Consider the following 20,777-nt stretch of genomic DNA (forward strand, 5'->3'; position numbering starts at 1 on the left):
TTTATAGCGGAATAATTCTAGTGATATGTGGTGCTTCAGGTCTGTAGTCAGTCATCCTGAAGTTGTTTTGTAAGATGAATGACACGTCAATCTATTGCAGTCAGAGCAGATTAAATTGTTGACAGAACTGACCATTACCTATAATATCAGCAGCGTGTATGCTTCCAATCTGCACATTGGAATATGTTTTGTACAGTAAACATTGCTTTCTGTTGATCCAAATATCTGGCTGGTTCGGCATGTATAGAAAATGTACAAGATCGGTTATAATCGGAATGTATGCAATGGTCTGAATTTTTAGGAAGTAAAGTGATAAAGAGTAAAATCAATAGGTCTATGTCAGGAAAATATTAGTAAGCCTCACCTCTTAATATTATTTTTATTGGTGACAAATGTTTTCTCTCTCCAATGTTTTGAAAAATCTATGAAAATGATAGCAGGCCAGTGCCCCAAATACTGGATTGTTGGGATTTATTATATATCCATGTCACATTGTGCAAGAGAAAGGGGTCTTGGGAGCACTATTCTCTCTAAACTATGTGCTCTGGAAATGATAGGGTTAAAAATTCCACAACCTCGGACGTGGCCTGAATGGAGAGCTGAGTGGTCACATCTTGCAGTGCTCCCACTCGCCCAGCTCTAATTATCCTGTATTTTACTTCCCCTGGGGGCTCCGACTCACCTGCAGGGCACTCTCGCTGTTGTGGGGTGCAGTAGGAGGCTTCAATGTAGACAGCGGGTGGCTGGAGGCAGTGACAGTGGAGCAGTGGGCAGAGGCAGCGGGAACTGGTCGGGTCCCATAAGGCTCATCTGCGTTGACCTGTTGGGCTGCTTGAAGGAGAGTGGTGCCACTGGAGGAGATTTTAATGCAGTTCCGGATCCTCTCCTCGATCATATCAGTGCTGCTGATCCTGGCTCCTCTGGGTTTAATACCTGGAGTGCAGCATTGTTTCTCATAGATTTATGGTGTTGGAAGCACCTATCTGACTCGGTTTTCTCCTTCTATTCCTCAGTTCATCGGTCATTCTCCAGAATTGACCTCACTTTTGCATAGGCAGATCTTCTGCCCTTGGTAAGTGATATTGCATACACCAGTAGGGGGATCTCAGACCAACCTGCTATTGTTCTTACACTACACCTAGGTCCTCGGACCTCCTCTAAGGTTTGGCGGATGCACCCCAGTTGGCTGCAGTAGGAGGTGGTGATGACTGCGTTGCTTGAGACACATACCAGTTTTTGGGAACATAGAGGGTCTCATCTTGACAAGTTGGTTCAATGGGATGCTTATAAGGCTACTGTGAGAAGGGCTTTTCTTGCCGGGGTTGTGGGTCAGAGGCCTGCTTATTATACTAGGGAGAGGGCGTTGCAGACCAAAATTGGGGTCTCAGAGGTGGCTGTGGTGTGGAACCCTTCACCTGAGGCGGAACAGGACTGGGCTAAGGCTCAGAGGGCTCTCTTGATCCTGCAAAAGGCAAGAATTAAAAATAAAATGGTGGATAGGGAGGCAGCTTTTTTTGAGTTTGGGGAAGAATGGTAGGTTATTGGCGTACCTGGCTAGAGCAGTGGTGTCCATTCCTTGTATTAGAGGCCCGAGTGGAATATTGCAGTCTGACCTGGTAGCTATTAATGGGATCTTTCAGGATTTTTACTGTGACCTTTACACTTCTCACTTTGTGGCTAACCCTGTTGATCTCCTCTCCTTCCTAAGGGAGTTGTCCCTTACCCCTCTGTCGGTAGCTCAGGCGTCAGCTCTGGAGGCCCCTTTTTCTGCTGAGGAGGATTTAGGGGCTATTGCTTCTCTGCCAATGGGAAAGACTCCAGGTTTGGATGGTATGGTGGGTAACTGGTACAGAATGAATGCGGAGCGGTTGGTCCCCATTTTGCTGAATCTCTTTGGTGTCGCCTCCGAATCTGGGGTGCTACCAGACTCCATGAGGGAAGCTCTTATTGTGATTCTTCCGAAACCAGGAAAGGATCTGATTGTACCGGATTCTTACTGTCCCATATTGCTCCTTAATATTGATATTAAAATCTTAGCTAAACTTCTGGCTAATAGGCTTATGGGGGTCATCACCTCTGTCATTCATCCTGGCCAGACTGGGTTTATGACGGGTAGGGCTACAGATATTAATGTTAAGCATTTACAACTCAATATTGCTGTGGCGGTGCTGGGTACCTGGGGTATGTGGATAGCCTTGACATTTACAAAGCATCAAAGCATCAACTCAGTGTAATGGCAATTTCTTTGGTGTTTACTGGATGTTCTCCATTTTGGCACTAAGTTTAGAGCTTGGGTGAGATTGTTGTATGACCAGCCTCAGGCAGGGATAGGTACAAACTTGGATGTGTCAGAGTCCTTTCCATATGGTAGGGGTACTCGTTAGGGGTGCCCATTGTCTCCCTTTTTGTTTGCCCTGGCGGTTGAGCCCCTGGCGCCATCAATCCGAGCTTCATCTTCTATAGGTGGGATACGTAGGGGACCATTGGAGGAGAAGGTTTCCATGTATGCAGAAGACACCCTACTCTAGCTGATGTGGATGGCTCCCTGACGGCACTGTTTGATCTACTTGACCGATTTGGCTCCTTTTTGGGGCCTGCGAGTCAATTGGTCGAAGTAGTCTCTGATGCTATTGTCGGTGGCTGCAGTTATTTCTCCTTCTCTCCCCAATGGTCTCAGGATAGTTTCTCAGTTTAGGTATTTGGGGGTTGAGGTTTCTGCTTGTCTTGGGGATTATCTGGCGCTGAACTTGGATCCTATAGTGTCATCTATTGCTGAGCAGCTGCAGGCCTGGTCTTATTTGCCCTGATCTTTGGCTGGGAGAGTGAATATTTTGAAGATGATATATCTCCCTAAGTTATAAACCTCCGAGACTGGGTCAGGTGCTGCTCCAGGCACCGAAGCAGCAGGGTGGCTAGGCGGGCCCGAACCTGTATAATTATTTTTTTGCGTCCCGGCTGGTGTTTGCGGCTTGGCGGATTGACCTGGATCTCTCCAACGTGTCTACGGCTCTGGTTGGCACTCTCATGGGTTTGTATGAGACTTTAACTAATGCGTTGTATAGATATACTCCTACTTCTAAGCTATTGTCTCCTATAAAAAAAAACTGTGGCTGCGGTATGGTCAGTGGTCTATGGGCGTTTTCCATAACCTGCATTGTCCCCTGGAGAACCCCTGTGTAGGGAATCCACATTTGAGCACCTGCAGGGGTTGGAGGTGGCTGGGTTCTGGAGCTCACATGGAGTCAAATTTGCAGCTAATTTGTTTGGGGACTTTCCGTCCTTCCCTTCTTTTGCTGAATTGCGTGACTGTTTTGGTGTCCCTCAGAGCGCCCATTTCAGGTATCTGCAGTTGAGACATGCGGTCATGATGCAGTTTGGCTGTCTCGATGGGACCCCAGTATTTTATGACATGGAGTTGCTCCTGGGTGCCACTGACATGTCAAAGCCATTGACGCAGGCTTATGCCCTGCTCCAGTCTGTGGGACTGGACTCCTTTGCTGTGGCCTACATGAAGTGGGTGGGGGATGTGCCAGGACTTTTGGAGGAGCTACTGCGACTTATCCCACGGTAGTGAGTGCTCGAGATATATTACCCCGGTTAAACTCTTTCGTATTTGGGTTTCTACCTCTGATGTCTGCTTTTGCTGTCAGGTTAAAAGTGGTACTTTCATGCATGCCGTGTGGAGTTGCCCTTGTGTAGTCCCATTCTGGAGAGCTGTAATGCAGTTCCTGATGGATCACCTTGAATTTCCTTTTGTTTTTACTCCAGAAGTATGTTTACTAGGCTTGATTAATGGTCTAGAGTCGGGCTCCCATAGGTGCTTACTCATCCAGTTTTTGCTATTCTGCGCCTGTAAAGTAGTGGATATGGCTCGGAAAGATACCTCACCCCGTCCTATATCCCAATGGTTTAATTCAGTCAATCGGTATGTTCCGTGGAAAATGCCCCCAAAAGTTAGATAAGGTCTGGAAGCTTTGGTTTATTTTTGGGAGCTGTTGGTCCCTTCTGAGAGAGTGAGTTCCCCACAGTGAATTACTTGGGCTGCCCTTCGGTATGAGGTTGCTGTGGTTTCTGGGGTGGCTGTGTGGTGTGTGAATGTGTGTTTGTGTGATGTTTGTTGGGCTGTTTACTCTGGAGACTCCATGTTTACTTGGTCTCCTGTTTGAGATTGCCAGTTTCTGCCAATTCTGTTTGTCTATCATATTGAGCTATGATGGTGCTCTCTGGAATGTTGTTGATTTGTTCTGTTCTGTTTACCAAAATTATAAATTAATACTTTTAAAAAAAATGACACACCCTCCAGACAGGTAGATCTGTTATTGGCCTAATGACAATGATGTTTTAACTCTTTCTTTTCCAGAGGTCACTGCTTAGAGGGAACACTGTGACCTGTTTTTTTGCTGGAGCTCTGGTGGCACTGATGGACGCCTGTACTTAAAGGAATACTGTATTGTAATATAACTTATCCTCTATCTGAGGGATAGGGAATAAGTTATAGATCGTGGGAGGTGGAGGGAAGGTGACCCCTGTGAACTCCTGTACGAGGTTGCGGCAATCTGCAGGAAGGGGGGCATTCTGTCCCTGCATGACATGGAGGCCTCCATGTATCCCATAGAGATACATGGAAGGGGCCTGTTTGTTGTGGCCCCATACAGGAGATCACGGAGGTCCCAACGGTCAGACACCCTCTTCGACCTATAATGTATCTCCTATCCTTTGGATAGGGAATTAGTTTTATTCCACTACAGTATTCCTTTAGGAGGGAGTGAAAAGTATAACAGTCATTTTTTGTTATTAGATAGTAAGAAGATAAGATAAGGTTAAATATGCTTGTTTGACATAGTTGAGAGAAGACTTTTGGAGCATGGACTTATAATGGAGGCAATGTGCAGACATTTATCATTTTCTGATAGAGCACTGCTGAAGAAAATAAGTGGCATGTGCCAGGGGTGCCATCAACTGTGTAGAGGGTGCTGCTTTAATAATGTTGTACAGATATCTGTATGTGTGATATCCAAGAAGTATGACAAATTTATGGCTGAATATGAATGAAAATTACCTGGATGGTGCATTGCAGGGAGAGAAGTAGAGCTGAAGTCAAAATTGTTCAACCTCCAATTTAAATTAGATTTAAGGATCGTTCACACCGCTGTTAGCATCCTTTCCTTCAAGCCCCTTATGCTCTTCCATTCAGCTTGCTTGCAAATGGATTTCAAAGGATCCCATTGATTTTAATTGGTTCTTTTTAGCATCCTTAACGGAAACAACGGATTAGAAATGGCCATTTACAACTTAACATTGAAGATGGTTGACGGATGCACGTTTGTCATCCATTTTAGTCTGATTTTCTATGTCCATTATAATCCACTATTACAATTCAGCAGGCTCAGAAGAGGTTAGGAACCAGGAAATCACATTGCATGCATGGGAGGAGTCTTTCCAAGCACATTGTACTGCCAGCATCTTCGAGGAACACAAATTCTGGCATCTGTAGCTGCACATCAGCCCATTTGTAGAAAATTGCAGCAGAATTTCTGTGTTCTCAGAACAGAAAATTCTGCAGAAATTTAAGCCCTGTTGATTTAAAAAAAAAGTTAATTTATTATATTTTTCTCCTCTAAACTCCCGTCATTCCGACGGACTTGCTGATGGAGCCCCGTATAGCCAAGAACCAAAATCAATGTAAATGTGCCCTTAGTGTGACAAACTAGCCTGTGTACAAAACGCAATTCAACCAGAAAAAAACAAAAAAAGGTTATGAAGGGGTTAAAAAAACAGCTTAAATGGACAGAAGAGGATGCAAAAGGATGAAATAACTGAAGTAAACAGATTCAGAAGGATGCAAGTTTTCCATTATTTTAATCCAAGGTAGAAGATGGCAGCACTCACCAGATCAGTTGCAAGAAATTCTTCTTATTATAAGACAGTGAACATCAAGTGCGGCCGGACACGGACGCCAGACTTCACTCAGAGAGATAAGTGACAGCTGTTGTGCATGCGTAAAGCACGCTTCATCAGACCTCTACGCAAATTTATTTATTGAGCAAACCTGTTAATAATTGACAACCTGCATCCATTTGCAGCCATTTACTTCAGCCATATAATCTGTTTAACCCCTTATGGACCCATGATGTGTATACACGTCACTGTATCATTAATGGTTCATTATTGGTTATGGTACAGGCTCCTGACTCGAGCCCTCACCCAGCAAGCAGCGATCGCCATAGCAGGCTATTAACTCTTTAAATCGCCACTGTCAAAGCTTTTACATTTAAATGGCCCCTGGTGGTCTAGTATGGTGGATCGCTGAAGCCTGTCTGGGCATGCTGGGAATTGTAGTTTTGCAACAGCTGGAGGCACACTGGTTTGGAAACACTGAACTATGGTATAGTAACACATTTGAAGAAAATAATATAAACAAATGAGTAAAACAATAGAGTTTTTATATAAAAAAAAATTAATTGCCCAAATTAAAATACTATAGAAAAACAAAATGGAGAAATAATATTGTGCTGCTCTCTTGCTATGCAGAAAATATCCTGGCCATCTGTGACTCATGAAGCAGAGATATAGTGTAAATTGTGTTTGTCGTCTGGCTCTTGTTCTCTTATAGACTTGTTTCCCGAATTTTGAAACCAATCCCACTTAAGTCAGATTTGCTACAGCCAACAATTCACTTCATACCACAAGTGCCAGTATATAAATTGTTCAAAAGTCTTAATTAGGCATAAATACTACTGTAAGGCTCAGTTCACATTGACATAACAGTTCTTTTTGTTCTAAAAAATGGTCTGAGAAGGTCAAAAAGAGTTTTTTTTCAAACCCGATCTAGCAAATTTTCATTGTTCCTTCATACTGGATCCTGGAGAGAAAACTCAGCACAGATCACCAATTCTTTTGAACTTGGCAATAGAGCAAACTGATCCTCCTGTCTACTGGATTTGTTACACAGTAAAATGTACTTTCAAGTAGATAAAAAATGGAGCAGATAAATGGAGAACCTCTTGTTTCAAAGTTACTGGTTTCCCCCTGGAAATTGTGCAGTCAGACCCGAAGGAAATTGCAGATTAAGCTAAATGAAATATTTATAGGCTTATGTTTCACACTTGCCAAGTATGCAGACTGCTATGGTAGGATAAAATAATAGTAAAATAAATACTAAACTACCTAAATAGAATACATGAAGTTTTGTGGGGTTCATTTTACTTAGTAATATTTACTATTGTAACAAAGAACATTTTACTTTTAACAGTAGATATTTTTGATGGTCACATTAAAGGATATGGACCCTTGCAAAACAGAAGCTTGGAGTAGGTTAGTCTGGAGATGCGTTACATGGTGTTTTTTTGGTATAATCTTTCTAAATATGTTTATGGAACTTATATAAAGTTCAAAACTGTACAGGCCTGAACTGAGAGAAAGGTCCTGCCACCCCAAGCTATTATTTATTTACAGTAAGGACAAGTAAGGAACGTTGACAACAGTCCATATTTATTAGTATTTCGTACAGAAATCCAGGTACTTTTTCTTGTAACTGAATAGTGTGTAAAAATATGCAGCTCTATACAGAGAATATTTGGTGTCATGAAAAAAAATTGGAAAAAAGAAAAGTTTACTTATCTGCCAGTCATCCCCTTCAGGAGCATTGTCATGCTGGGCAGGGATAAGTGTGGACTTGAGTTGACTCACACCCTCTATCCCTGCATTTTGGGGTGCCCACTTTCTTAAAGAAAAAAACAGTCACCTCCAAGGAAGGGTGGAGCTCAGGCGCCGAAGGACCAGGCAAATCTCAGGACAACAATACGTTTATTCCCAGTATGCAACGCGTTTCGCGCATATGCGCTTCATCAGGCATGTGGACAGGGGAACAGGAAGCACTTTTTATACACTCCAGACAAAATTAACCCCTCATTGTTGGAGACAATCATCCAATGAGGGAGTACAAAGTACAACAAAAATTAACCTCACTATGTGAGGTTAACCATTACTCAACCCATAGCAGCAGAACATAAAGGTGCACCCTAACTTAAAGTGCCAACATGCGCTAGTGGTAAACCCCAAATATTTACAAGGTCCATAAGGTGCATGCAATATAATAAAAGCATATAATGTATTAAAAAAATATATTAAAAAATATTACAAAATATATTAAAAAATATTATAAATGCAAAAGTTACAAAAATACAAATCATGGATCAGCGAGTATTCTCAATAGTTTCATTCCGTCCGTTAGGAAATAAAGTGACTAGCTTGAAGATCTAAAATGATTCCCGATTTACGAGTTTTTGATATCTGTTAGGTGTATCTACGGGAACCATTTCTAGAATTTGGACCCTCAAGCAATCCGCGTTTTTGTTGTGAACTGACATAAAATGACGTGACACACTATGTAACAAGAACCCGTTTTTTATATTAGAACGGTGCTTGTTCACTCGGGCACGAACAAGCACCGTTCTAATATAAAAAACGGGTTCTTGTTACATAGTGTGTCTCGTCATTTTATGTCACTTCACAACAAAAACGCGGATTGCTTGAGGGTCCAAATTCTAGAAATGGTTCCCATAGATACACCTAACAGATATCAAAAACTCGTAAATCGGGAATAATTTTGGATCTTCAAGCTAGGCACTTTATTTCCTAACGGACTGAATGAAACTATTGAGAATACTCGCTGATCCATGATTTGTATTTTTGTAACTTTTGCATTTATAATATTTTTTTATATATTTTTAAATATTTTTTTTTATTTTTTGATATATTTTTTCATACATTATATGCTTTTATTATATTGCATGCACCTTATGGACCTTGTAAACATTTAGGGTTTAACACTAGCACATGTTGGCACTTTAAGTTAGAGTGCACCTTTATGTTCTGCTGCTATGGGTTGAGTAATGGTTAACCTGACATAGTGAAGGGTTAATTTTTGTTGTACTTTGTACTCCTTCATTGAATGATTGTCTCTGACAATGAGGGGTTAATTTTGTCTGGAGTGTATAAAAAGTGCTTCCTGTTCCACTGTCCACATGCCTGATGAAGCGCATATGCGCGAAACGCATTGCATGCTGGGAATAAACGTATTGTTGTCCTGAGATTTGCCTGGTCCTTCAGCGCCTGAGCTCCACCCTTCCTTGGAGGTGACTGTTTTTTTCTTGGGCTAATTTTGTGGAGCGGCCGCAGTGGATCACCATTACACACCCTTATCCATGTTGTGCTGGCCTATGCACAACCTGCTTTGGTTAGCGCTACTTTACATTGATCGTTTTGTATGATTTGGCGTTATTACACTATGGAGTGCTCCTTCTTTGTCCTTTTCTACTTTCTTAAAGGGTTCCTTAACCAATGTGCTGAACCCTCTGCTACTAAGGTGCAGCGCGTAGCAAAGTGAAAGTAACAACCAAAACAATATGGAAATCAGGAAAAAGATTACGGCACAAAGGGGTTAAAAAAAAAGAACAAAATGGCAGTAGAAGCACTAACAGAATGCACAAACAAACTTATAATGAGAGTCAAACAGGCCAAATCGGTAACAGAGAGAGAGAGAGAGAGAGAGTGGTGCAGTAAAAAATCAAACTTCAATAGAGTAGTCAGGAAAACAGGCCAAAAAAATACACACAATACACTGTAATAGCATACCAGAGACAAGGAAAAGATCCTATAATGCAAGCAAGAACATAAAAACGGAGTGCAGTTTAAATTGACCAACTCAGCAGGATGTAAACACTGAGGCCAGACACAATTGACCAGTCGTTTGCGCCTTCTGATTGGTCTAGATGTCGTCACGGTGAAAGGTGATATTGCAGCTAAATGGGGGGGACTTTTGCTGCTGTTAGAGCTAGAAACAGACACCTGTTACAGGCATATTGTATATACATTCTACTACACCCCCAAAAGAATTCTAGAATATTCAAAATTTCCAAACATTTACAGTTTACAGAAATCCATGCAGATACTGTAGAAACAATCCCATTCCAATGTTTTTCTATACTCCATCTGTGTCTGCATCTTCTTTCCCTGGATGTTGTCCCATTCTGTGTGACAGTGCTGTAATAAAGGGGTACTCCACTGGAAAACATTTTTATTTTTATTTTTTTTATTTTTTTAAAATCAACTGGTGCCAGAAAGTTAAACAGATTTGTAAATTAATTCTATTAAAAAAATCCTTCCAGTTTTTATCAGCTGCTGTTATGATCCACAGGAAGTTCTTTTCTATTTGAATTTCCTTTCTGTCTGACCAAAGTGCTGTCTGCTGACACATCTGTCCATGTTAGGAACTGTCCAGAGCAGGAGAGGTATTCTATGGGGATTTACTCCTACTCTGGACAGTTCTTAAAATCGACAGAGGTGTCAGCAGAGAGCACTGTGATCAGGCAGAAAGGAAATTCAAAAATAAAAGAACTATCTGTGGATCATTACAGCAGCTGATAAGTATTGGAAGGATTAAGATTTTTCAATAGACGTAATTGACAAATCTGTTTATCTTACTGGCACTAGTTGATTTGAAAAAAAAAAAATGTTCTCCAGAGAAGTACTTCTTAAGGACATAGGGCGTACAGGCCTGACGCCCTGGTACTTAAGGCCCAAGGGCGTACCTGTACGCCCGTGGGAATTCCGGTCCCCGCTGCTCGCTGGGCGGGGACCGGACCAGTGGCTTGACAAAGCCACTGATTGTGGTGAAACGTCGGATGGGCTATGCGATAGCGATTTTAATTTCTCCACCAACACTCTACCAATAGCTATCTAATAGTGGACTGCAGCCACTATTATATTCCAGTACGTCAATACGTAGCGAGCACAGTCTTGCAGTTACAAATATAATGAGAGTGTTCTTGGTGGAAACAATTTTAATCCTTTATTTGAGACATTAAAATTTAAGTTTTACTTAAAATAGTGGATGGATTCAGTGGTCACCCTAGTGACCAATTGTAAATATTGTATGGAATTAATCCTCCATCCACTGGTCCGAAATTAGTATTAAGTTAAGATCCATGCTCTGCCCACTGTTAGAAGTTCGGGCAGAGCGGGGGCAGATGGCTGCGTGGCTGTTGAGGTGGGGGGACCGGCATCAGATACCTGGAAGACGCAGGGACCGGGGACCGGTGCGTGGGGCAGGCAGTTTGGAGGACCGGCAGGCAAGAGGTGGCGGTGTCAGAGGCAGTGTTACGCCGAGGGCTCCGGGTCCCCGCTCCTCCCCGGAGCGCTCGCTACACTCTCGTTACTGCAGCGCTCCGGTCAGATCCACTGACCCGGGGCGCTGCGATACCGCCTCCAGCCGGGATGCGATTCGCGATGCGGGTGGCGCCCGCTCGCGATGCGCACCCCGGCTCCCGTACCTGACTCGCTCTCCGTCGGTCCTGTCCCGGCGCGCGCGGCCCCGCTCCTTACTTATACCTCACTTCCCCTGCACTCCCTCGCCGGATCTTGTTGCCATTGTGCCAGTGAAAGCGTTTCCTTGTGTGTTCCTAGCCTGTGTTCCAGACCTCCTGCCGTTGCCCCTGACTACGATCCTTGCTGCCTGCCCCGACCTTCTGCTACGTCCGACCTTGCTTCTGTCTACTCCCTTGTACCGCGCCTATCTTCAGCAGTCAGAGAGGTTGAGCCGTTGCTAGTGGATACGACCTGGTCACTACCGCCGCTGCAAGACCATCCCGCTTTGCGGCGGGCTCTGGTGAAAACCAGTAGTGACTTAGAACCGATCCACTAGCACGGTCCACGCCAATCCCTCTCTGGCACAGAGGATCCACTACCTGCCAGCCGGCATCGTGACAGTAGATCCGGCCATGGATCCCGCTGAAGTTCCTCTGCCAGTTGTCGCCGACCTCACCACGGTGGTCGCCCAGCAGTCACAACAGATAGCGCAACAAGGCCAACAGCTGTCTCAACTGACCGTGATGCTACAGCAGCTACTACCACAGCTTCAGCAATCATCTCCTCCGCCAGCTCCTGCTCCTCCTCCGCAGCGAGTGGCCGCTTCTGGTCTACGACTATCCTTGCCGGATAAATTTGATGGGGACTCTAAATTCTGCCGTGGCTTTCTTTCCCAATGTTCCCTGCACTTGGAGATGATGTCGGACCAGTTTCCTACTGAAAGGTCTAAGGTGGCTTTCGTAGTCAGCCTTCTGTCTGGAAAAGCTCTGTCATGGGCCACACCGCTCTGGGACCGCAATGACCCCGTCACTGCCTCTATACACTCCTTCTTCTCGGAAATTCGAAGTGTCTTTGAGGAATCTGCCCGAGCCTCTTCTGCTGAGACTGCCCTGTTGAACATGGTCCAGGGTAATTCTTCCGTTGGCGAGTACGCCGTACAATTCCGTACTCTTGCTTCAGAACTATCCTGGAATAATGAGGCCCTCTGCGCGACCTTTAAAAAAGGCCTATCCAGCAACATTAAAGATGTTCTGGCCGCACGAGAAATCCCTGCTAACCTACATGAACTCATTCATCTAGCCACTCGCATTGACATGCGTTTTTCCGAAAGGCGTCAGGAGCTCCGCCAGGATATGGACTTTGTTCGCACGAGGCGTTTTTTCTCCCCGGCTCCTCTCTCCTCTGGTCCCCTGCAATCCGTTCCTGTGCCTCCCGCCGTGGAGGCTATGCAGGTCGACCGGTCTCGCCTGACACCTCAAGAGAGGACACGACGCCGCATGGAGAATCTCTGCCTGTACTGTGCCAGTACCGAACACTTCCTGAAGGATTGTCCTATCCGTCCTCCCCGCCTGGAAAGACGTACGCTGACTCCGCACAAAGGTGAGACAGTCCTTGATGTCAACTCTGCTTCTCCACGTCTTACTGTGCCTGTGCGGATATCTGCCTCTGCCTTCTTCTTCTCTACTATGGCCTTCTTGGATTCCGGATCTGCAGGAAATTTTATTTTGGCCTCTCTCGTCAACAGGTTCAACATCCCGGTGACCAGTCTCGCCAGACCCCTCTACATCAATTGTGTAAACAATGAAAGATTGGACTGTACCATACGTTTCCGCACGGAGCCCCTTCTAATGTGCATCGGACCTCATCACGAGAAAATTGAATTTTTGGTCCTCCCCAATTGCACTTCCGAAATTCTCCTTGGACTACCCTGGCTTCAACTCCATTCCCCAACCCTGGATTGGTCCACTGGGGAGATCAAGAGTTGGGGGCCCTCTTGTTTCAAGGACTGCCTAAAACCGGTTCCCAGTACCCCTTGCCGTGACTCTGTGGTTCCCCCTGTAACCGGTCTCCCTAAGGCCTATATGGACTTTGCGGATGTTTTTTGCAAAAAACAAGCTGAGACTCTACCTCCTCACAGGCCTTATGATTGTCCTATTGACCTCCTCCCGGGCACTACTCCACCCCGGGGCAGAATTTATCCTCTGTCCGCCCCAGAGACTCTTGCTATGTCTGAGTACATCCAGGAAAATTTAAAAAAGGGCTTTATCCGTAAATCCTCCTCTCCTGCCGGAGCTGGATTTTTCTTTGTGTCCAAAAAAGATGGCTCTCTACGTCCTTGCATTGACTACCGCGGTCTTAATAAAATCACGGTAAAGAACCGCTACCCCCTACCTCTCATCTCTGAACTCTTTGATCGCCTCCAAGGTGCCCACATCTTTACCAAACTGGACTTAAGAGGTGCTTATAATCTCATCCGCATCAGAGAGGGGGATGAATGGAAAACGGCATTTAACACTAGAGATGGACACTTTGAGTATCTGGTCATGCCCTTTGGCCTGTGCAACGCCCCTGCCGTCTTCCAAGACTTTGTTAATGAAATTTTTCGTGATCTCTTATACTCCTGTGTTGTTGTATATCTGGACGATATCCTGATTTTTTCTGCCAATCTAGAAGAACACCGCCAGCATGTCCGTATGGTTCTTCAGAGACTTCGTGACAATCAACTTTATGCCAAGATAGAGAAATGTCTGTTTGAATGCCAATCTCTTCCTTTCCTAGGATACTTGGTCTCTGGCCAGGGACTACAAATGGATCCAGACAAACTCTCTGCCGTCTTAGATTGGCCACGCCCCTCCGGACTCCGGGCTATCCAACGTTTTTTGGGGTTCGCCAATTATTACAGGCAATTTATTCCACATTTTTCTACCGTTGTGGCTCCTATCGTGGCTTTAACCAAAAAAAATGCCAATCCCAAGTCATGGCCTCCTCAAGCGGAAGACGCCTTTAAACGGCTCAAGTCTGCCTTTTCTTCGGCTCCCGTGCTCTCCAGACCTGACCCATCTAAACCCTTCCTATTGGAGGTTGATGCCTCCTCAGTAGGAGCTGGAGCGGTCCTTCTACAAAAAAATTCTTCCGGGCATGCTGTTACTTGTGGTTTTTTTTCTAGGACCTTCTCTCCGGCGGAGAGGAACTACTCCATCAGGGATCGAGAGCTTCTAGCCATTAAATTAGCACTTGAGGAATGGAGGCATCTGCTGGAGGGATCAAGATTTCCAGTTATTATTTACACCGATCACAAGAACCTCTCCTATCTCCAGTCTGCCCAACGGCTGAATCCTCGCCAGGCCAGGTGGTCTCTGTTCTTTGCCCGATTTAATTTTGAAATTCACTTTCGGCCTGCCGATAAGAACATTAGGGCCGATGCTCTCTCTCGTTCCTCGGATGCCTCGGAAGTTGAACTCTCTCCGCAACACATCATTCCTCCTGACTGCCTGATTTCCACTTCTCCAGCCTCCATCAGGCAAACTCCTCCAGGAAAGACCTTCGTCTCTCCACGCCAACGCCTCGGAGTCCTCAAGTGGGGTCACTCCTCCCATCTCGCAGGTCATGCAGGCATCAAGAAATCTGTGCAACTCATCTCTCGCTTCTATTGGTGGCCGACTCTGGAGACGGATGTCGTGGACTTTGTGCGAGCCTGCACTGTCTGTGCCCGGGATAAGACTCCTCGCCAGAAGCCCGCTGGTTTTCTTCATCCTCTGCCTGTCCCCGAACAGCCTTGGTCTCTGATTGGTATGGATTTTATTACAGACTTACCCCCATCCCGTGGCAACACTGTTGTTTGGGTGGTCGTTGATCGATTCTCCAAAATGGCACATTTCATCCCTCTTCCTGGTCTTCCTTCAGCGCCTCAGTTGGCTAAACAATTTTTTGTACACATTTTTCGTCTTCACGGGTTGCCCACGCAGATCGTCTCGGATAGAGGCGTCCAATTCGTGTCAAAATTCTGGAGGGCTCTCTGTAAACAACTCAAGATTAAATTAAACTTTTCTTCTGCATATCATCCTCAATCCAATGGACAAGTAGAAAGAATTAACCAGGTCTTGGGTGATTATTTACGACATTTTGTTTCCTCCCGCCAGGATGATTGGGCAGATCTTCTACCATGGGCCGAATTCTCGTATAACTTCAGAGTCTCTGAATCTTCCTCCAAATCCCCATTTTTCGTGGTGTACGGCCGTCACCCTCTTCCTCCCCTCCCTACCCCCTTGCCCTCTGGTCTGCCCGCTGTGGATGAAATTTCTCGTGATCTTTCCACCATATGGAGAGAGACCCAAAATTCTCTCTTACAGGCTTCATCACGCATGAAGAAGTTTGCTGATAAGAAAAGAAGAGCTCCTCCCATTTTTTCTCCTGGAGACAAGGTATGGCTCTCCGCTAAATATGTCCGCTTCCGTGTCCCTAGCTACAAGTTGGGACCACGCTATCTTGGTCCTTTCAAAATTTTGTGCCAGATTAATCCTGTCTCTTACAAACTTCTTCTTCCTCCTTCTCTTCGTATTCCTAATGCCTTTCACGTTTCTCTTCTTAAACCACTTATCATCAACCGTTTCTCTCCCAAACTTGTTTCCCCCACTCCTGTTTCCGGCTCCTCGGACATCTTCTCCGTCAAAGAGATTCTGGCATCCAAGAAGGTCAGAGGGAAAACCTTTTTTTTAGTTGATTGGGAGGGTTGTGGTCCAGAAGAGAGATCCTGGGAACCTGAGGACAATATTCTAGACAAAAGTCTGCTCCTCAGGTTCTCAGGCTCTAAGAAGAGGGGGAGACCCAAGGGGGGGGTACTGTTACGCCGAGCGCTCCGGGTCCCCGCTCCTCCCCGGAGCGCTCGCTACACTCTCGTTACTGCAGCGCTCCGGTCAGATCCACTGACCCGGGGCGCTGCGATACCGCCTCCAGCCGGGATGCGATTCGCGATGCCGGTGGCGCCCGCTCGCGATGCGCACCCCGGCTCCCGTACCTGACTCGCTCTCCGTCGGTCCTGTCCCGGCGCGCGCGGCCCCGCTCCCTAGGGCGCGCGCGCGCCGGGTCTTTGCGATTTAAAGGGCCACTGCGCCGCTGATTGGCGCAGTGGTTCTAATTAGTGTGTTCACCTGTGCACTCCTTATTTATACCTCACTTCCCCTGCACTCCCTCGCCGGATCTTGTTGCCATTGTGCCAGTGAAAGCGTTTCCTTGTGTGTTCCTAGCCTGTGTTCCAGACCTCCTGCCGTTGCCCCTGACTACGATCCTTGCTGCCTGCCCCGACCTTCTGCTACGTCCGACCTTGCTTCTGTCTACTCCCTTGTACCGCGCCTATCTTCAGCAGTCAGAGAGGTTGAGCCGTTGCTAGTGGATACGACCTGGTCACTACCGCCGCTGCAAGACCATCCCGCTTTGCGGCGGGCTCTGGTGAAAACCAGTAGTGACTTAGAACCGATCCACTAGCACGGTCCACGCCAATCCCTCTCTGGCACAGAGGATCCACTACCTGCCAGCCGGCATCGTGACAGGCAGCAGTGAAGATTGCTGTAAAGTGATTTTCACTGCTGCTTCTAGGAGTTTCAAAACTTCAACTCCCAGCATGCCTAGACAGTCTTTGGCTGTCTGGGTATGCTGGGAGTTGTAGTTTTGTAACATCTGGAGGGCCACAGTTTGGAGACCACTGTGCAATGGTCTCCAAACTGTGTCCTTCCAGATGTTGCAAAACTACAACTCTCAGCATGCCCAGACAGCCCAGGCATGCTGGGAGTTGTAGTTCTGTAACTACTGACCCTTCAGATGTTGCAGAACTACAACTTCCATCATGCCTGGACAGTCTTGAAATGCTGGGAGTTGTAGTTTTGCAACATCTGGAAGGGTACAGTTTGGAGACCACTATACAGTGGTGTCCAGACTGTAGCGCTCCAGATGTTGCAAAACTACAATTCAAAGCATGCCAAGACTGTCCAGGCATGCTGGGATTTGTAGTTTGGCAACATCTGGCCCTTCAGATGTTGCTGAACTCCAACTCCGAGCATGCCTGGGTAGTCTGGGCATGCTTGGAGTTGAAGTTTTGCAACATCTGGAGGGCTACAGTTTGGACACCACTACACAGTGGTCTCCAAACTGTTCTCCTCCAGTTGTTGCATAACTACAACTCCCATCATGCCCTTTGGCTGTCTGGGCATGCTAGGAGTTGTAATTTTGCAACAACTGGAGGAACACTGGTTGGTAAACATTGTCTGTTTTCTAACTCAGTGTTTCCCAACCCGTGTGCCTCCAGCTGTTGCAAAACTATACCTACCAGCATGACTGATAGATCTTGCATGCTGGGAGTTGTAGTTTTGCAACAGCTTGAGGCACACGGGTTGGGAAACACTGAGTTAAGCAACTCTCTTGCATAACTGCAACTCCAAAGGGCATGCTGGGAGTTGTAGTTTTGCAACAGCTGGAGGTTTACATTCACACGGGCTGGGGTTTACAACGAGTTTCTCACTGCAAATTATCCGCTGCAGCTCAAACTCCCAGCGGGAAACTCGCTGTGAACCCCCGCCTGTGTGAATGTACCCTAAAAACATTAGCCTATACTACACAAACACAAAATAAAAAGTAAAACACTACACATACCCCTAGACATTTACCCCCCTCCCCCCCCCCCCCCAATAAAAAGGAAAAATGTCTCGTACGGCACTGTTTCCAAAACAGAGCCTCCAGCTGTTGCAAAACAACAACTTCCAGTATTGCCGGACAGCCATTGACTGTCCAGGCATGCTGGGAGTTTTGCAACAGCTGGAGGCACCCTGTTTGGGAACTGCCACTGCACTGCCATAGATTGATTTTGGTATCGGAGGCAAGTGTAATTCTGTCCATCCCTAATCAAATCCCTAATTTAGGCCTCAAATGCTCATGGTGCTCTCTCACTTCGGAGCCCTGTCCTATTTCAAGGCAACAGTTTAGGGCCACATATGGGGTATTTCCGTACTCGGGAGAAATTGCCTAACACATTTCGGTGGTCTTTTTCTCCTTTTACCCCTTATGAACAGGTAAAGTTGAGGACTACTCCAGCATGTTATTGTAAAAAAACATTTTTTTTTTACACTAACATGCTGGTACTGCCCAATACTTTTCATTTTCATAAGAGGTAAAAGGAAAAAAGACCCACGAAACTTGCAACACAATTTCTTCTGAGTACGGAAATACCCCATATGTGGACGTAAAATGCTCTGTGGGCGCACAACAAGGCTCAGGAGAGAGAGCACCATGTACATTTGAGGTGATTTGCACAGGGGTGGCTGATCGTTACAGCGGTTCTGACATAAACACAAAAAAAATGTTTTGAAAACTAAACCCCTCATGAAACGTAACAAGGGGTATAGTGAGCCTTAACACCCCACAGGTGTTTGAAGAATTTTCGTTAAAGTTGGAATTGAAAATGAATTTTTTTTTTCACTAAAATGCTGGTGTTATCCCAAATTATTCATTTTCACAAGGGGTAATAGGAAAAAAGCCCCCCATAATTAGTAACACCATTTCTTCTGAGTACATAAATACCCCATATGTGGATGTAAAGTGCTCTGCTGGTGCACTACAATGCTCAGAAGAGAAGGAGCGCCATTGGGCTTTTGTAGAGCGAATGTGTCTGGAATTGAAGGCCATGTGCGTTTACAAAGCCCCCATTGTGCCAGAACAGTGGACACCCCCCACATGTTACCCCATTTTGAAAACTACACCCCTCAAGGAATGTAACAAGGGGTGCAGTGAGCATTTACGCCCCACAGGTGTCTAACAGATTTTTGGAACAGTGGTCCGTAAAAATGAAAAATTTAATTTTTCATGTGCACAGCCCACTGTTCCAAAGATCTGTCAAACGCCAGTGGGGTGTAAATGCTCACTGCACCCTTTATTACATTCAGTGAGGGGTGCAGTTTCCTAAATGTGGTTACATGTGCCCCCCCCCCCCCCACATGTGACCACATTTCGGAAACTGCACCCCTCACAGAAAGCCATTGGGCTTTTGGAGAGAGAATTTGTTTGGAATGGAAGTCGGGAGCCATGTGCATTTACAAAGCCCCCATGATGAAAGAACAGTAGACCCCCCCCCCCCCGTCTACTTTTCGGTCATCATGGGGGCTTTGTAAACGCACATGGCCCCCAACTTCCATTCAAAACAAATTCTCTTTCCAAAAGCCCAATGTTGCTCCATCTCTTCTGAGCATTGTAGTTCGGTCGCAGAGCACTTAACATTCACATATGGGGTATTTCCATGCTCAGAAGAAATAGGGTTAAAAATGTTGGGAGGCTTTTTCTCCAATTACCCTTTGTGAAAATTAATAATTTGGGGTAACACCAGCATTTTACGTCCTACTTTAGCGAAAATTTGTCACGTTCCTTGAGGGGTGTTGTTTTCCAAATAGTGTGTCATGTGGGGCGCTTTTTGCTGTTCTGGCACCATAGGGGCTTCCTAAATGTTACATGCCTCCCAAAAACCATTTCAGCAAAATTTGCTTTCAAAAAGCCAAATGTGACTCCTTCTCTTCTGAGCATTGTAGTGCACCCGCAGAGCACTTTATGTCCACACATGGGGTTTTTCATACTCAGAAGAAATGGGGTTACAACTATCGGGGGGCATTTTCTCCTATTACCTCTTGTAAAAATGGTAAATTTGGGGAAAAAATGCATTTTAGTGAAAAAAAAATTTTCATTTACACATCCGAATTTACCGAAAAGTCGCCAAACACCTGTGGGGTGTTAAGGCTCACTGTATCCCTTGTTACATGCCTTGAGAGATGTAGTTTCCAAAATAGCATGTCATGCGTTTTTTTTTTTTTTTTTTGCTGTTATGGCATTATAGGGACTTTCTAAATGTGACATGCCCCCAAAAAACATTTTAGCAAAATTCACTCTCCAAAATCCCATTGTCGCTCTTTCGCTTTCGCTTCGCTTTAGTGCACCCACAGAGCACTTAACATCCACACATTTTTTCTTTACTCAAGATAAATTGGGTTAAACATTTTGGGGGGATTTTTCTCCTTTCACCCCTTTTAAAAATTCAATAACTGGGTCTACAAGAACATGTTAGTGTAAAAAAGTGAGATTTTGAATTTTCTCCTTCGCTTTGCTGCTATTCCTATGAAACAAACTTTCTGAATGTCATTTTGTATACTTTGAGGGGTGCAGTTTTTATAATGGGTATTTCTAATATGAAGGCCCCTCAAATCCACTTCAAAACTGAACTGGTCTCAGAAAAATTCAGATTTTGAAAATTTTGTGAAAAATTGGAAAATTGCTTCTATACTTTAAAGCCCTCTGATGTCTTCCAAAAGTAAAAACATGTCAACTTTATGATGCAGACATAAAGTAGACATATTGTATATGTGAACCAATATAGAATTTATTTGGGATGTCCATTTTCCTTACAAGCAGAGAGCTCCAAAGCTAGAAAAATGCATAATTTTAAAATTTTTCATGAAATTTTAAAAATTTTCACCAAGAAATGACTTTTAAAGTATTGACGAACATTTACCACTATGTTAAGGCTGGAATTCCACTGAGGGTTTTCTAGCAAAAACGCCATAAAAAATGCCCATTTTGCCGCACAGCGTTTTTTTCAGCAA

At 45.1% G+C, this 20,777-nt stretch overlaps 1 protein-coding gene across 5 annotated transcripts in view; it reads left to right on the forward strand.

Moving 5' to 3' along the window:
- The window catches only part of DOCK2 (dedicator of cytokinesis 2), an 850,676-nt gene that overhangs the window by 554,638 nt on the left and 275,261 nt on the right, over positions 1-20,777 (forward strand). The window lies entirely within an intron of this gene.

The sequence above is a fragment of the Hyla sarda genome, chromosome 4 (genome assembly GCF_029499605.1).
Source record: "Hyla sarda isolate aHylSar1 chromosome 4, aHylSar1.hap1, whole genome shotgun sequence".
Classification (NCBI taxonomy): Eukaryota; Metazoa; Chordata; class Amphibia; order Anura; family Hylidae; genus Hyla; species Hyla sarda.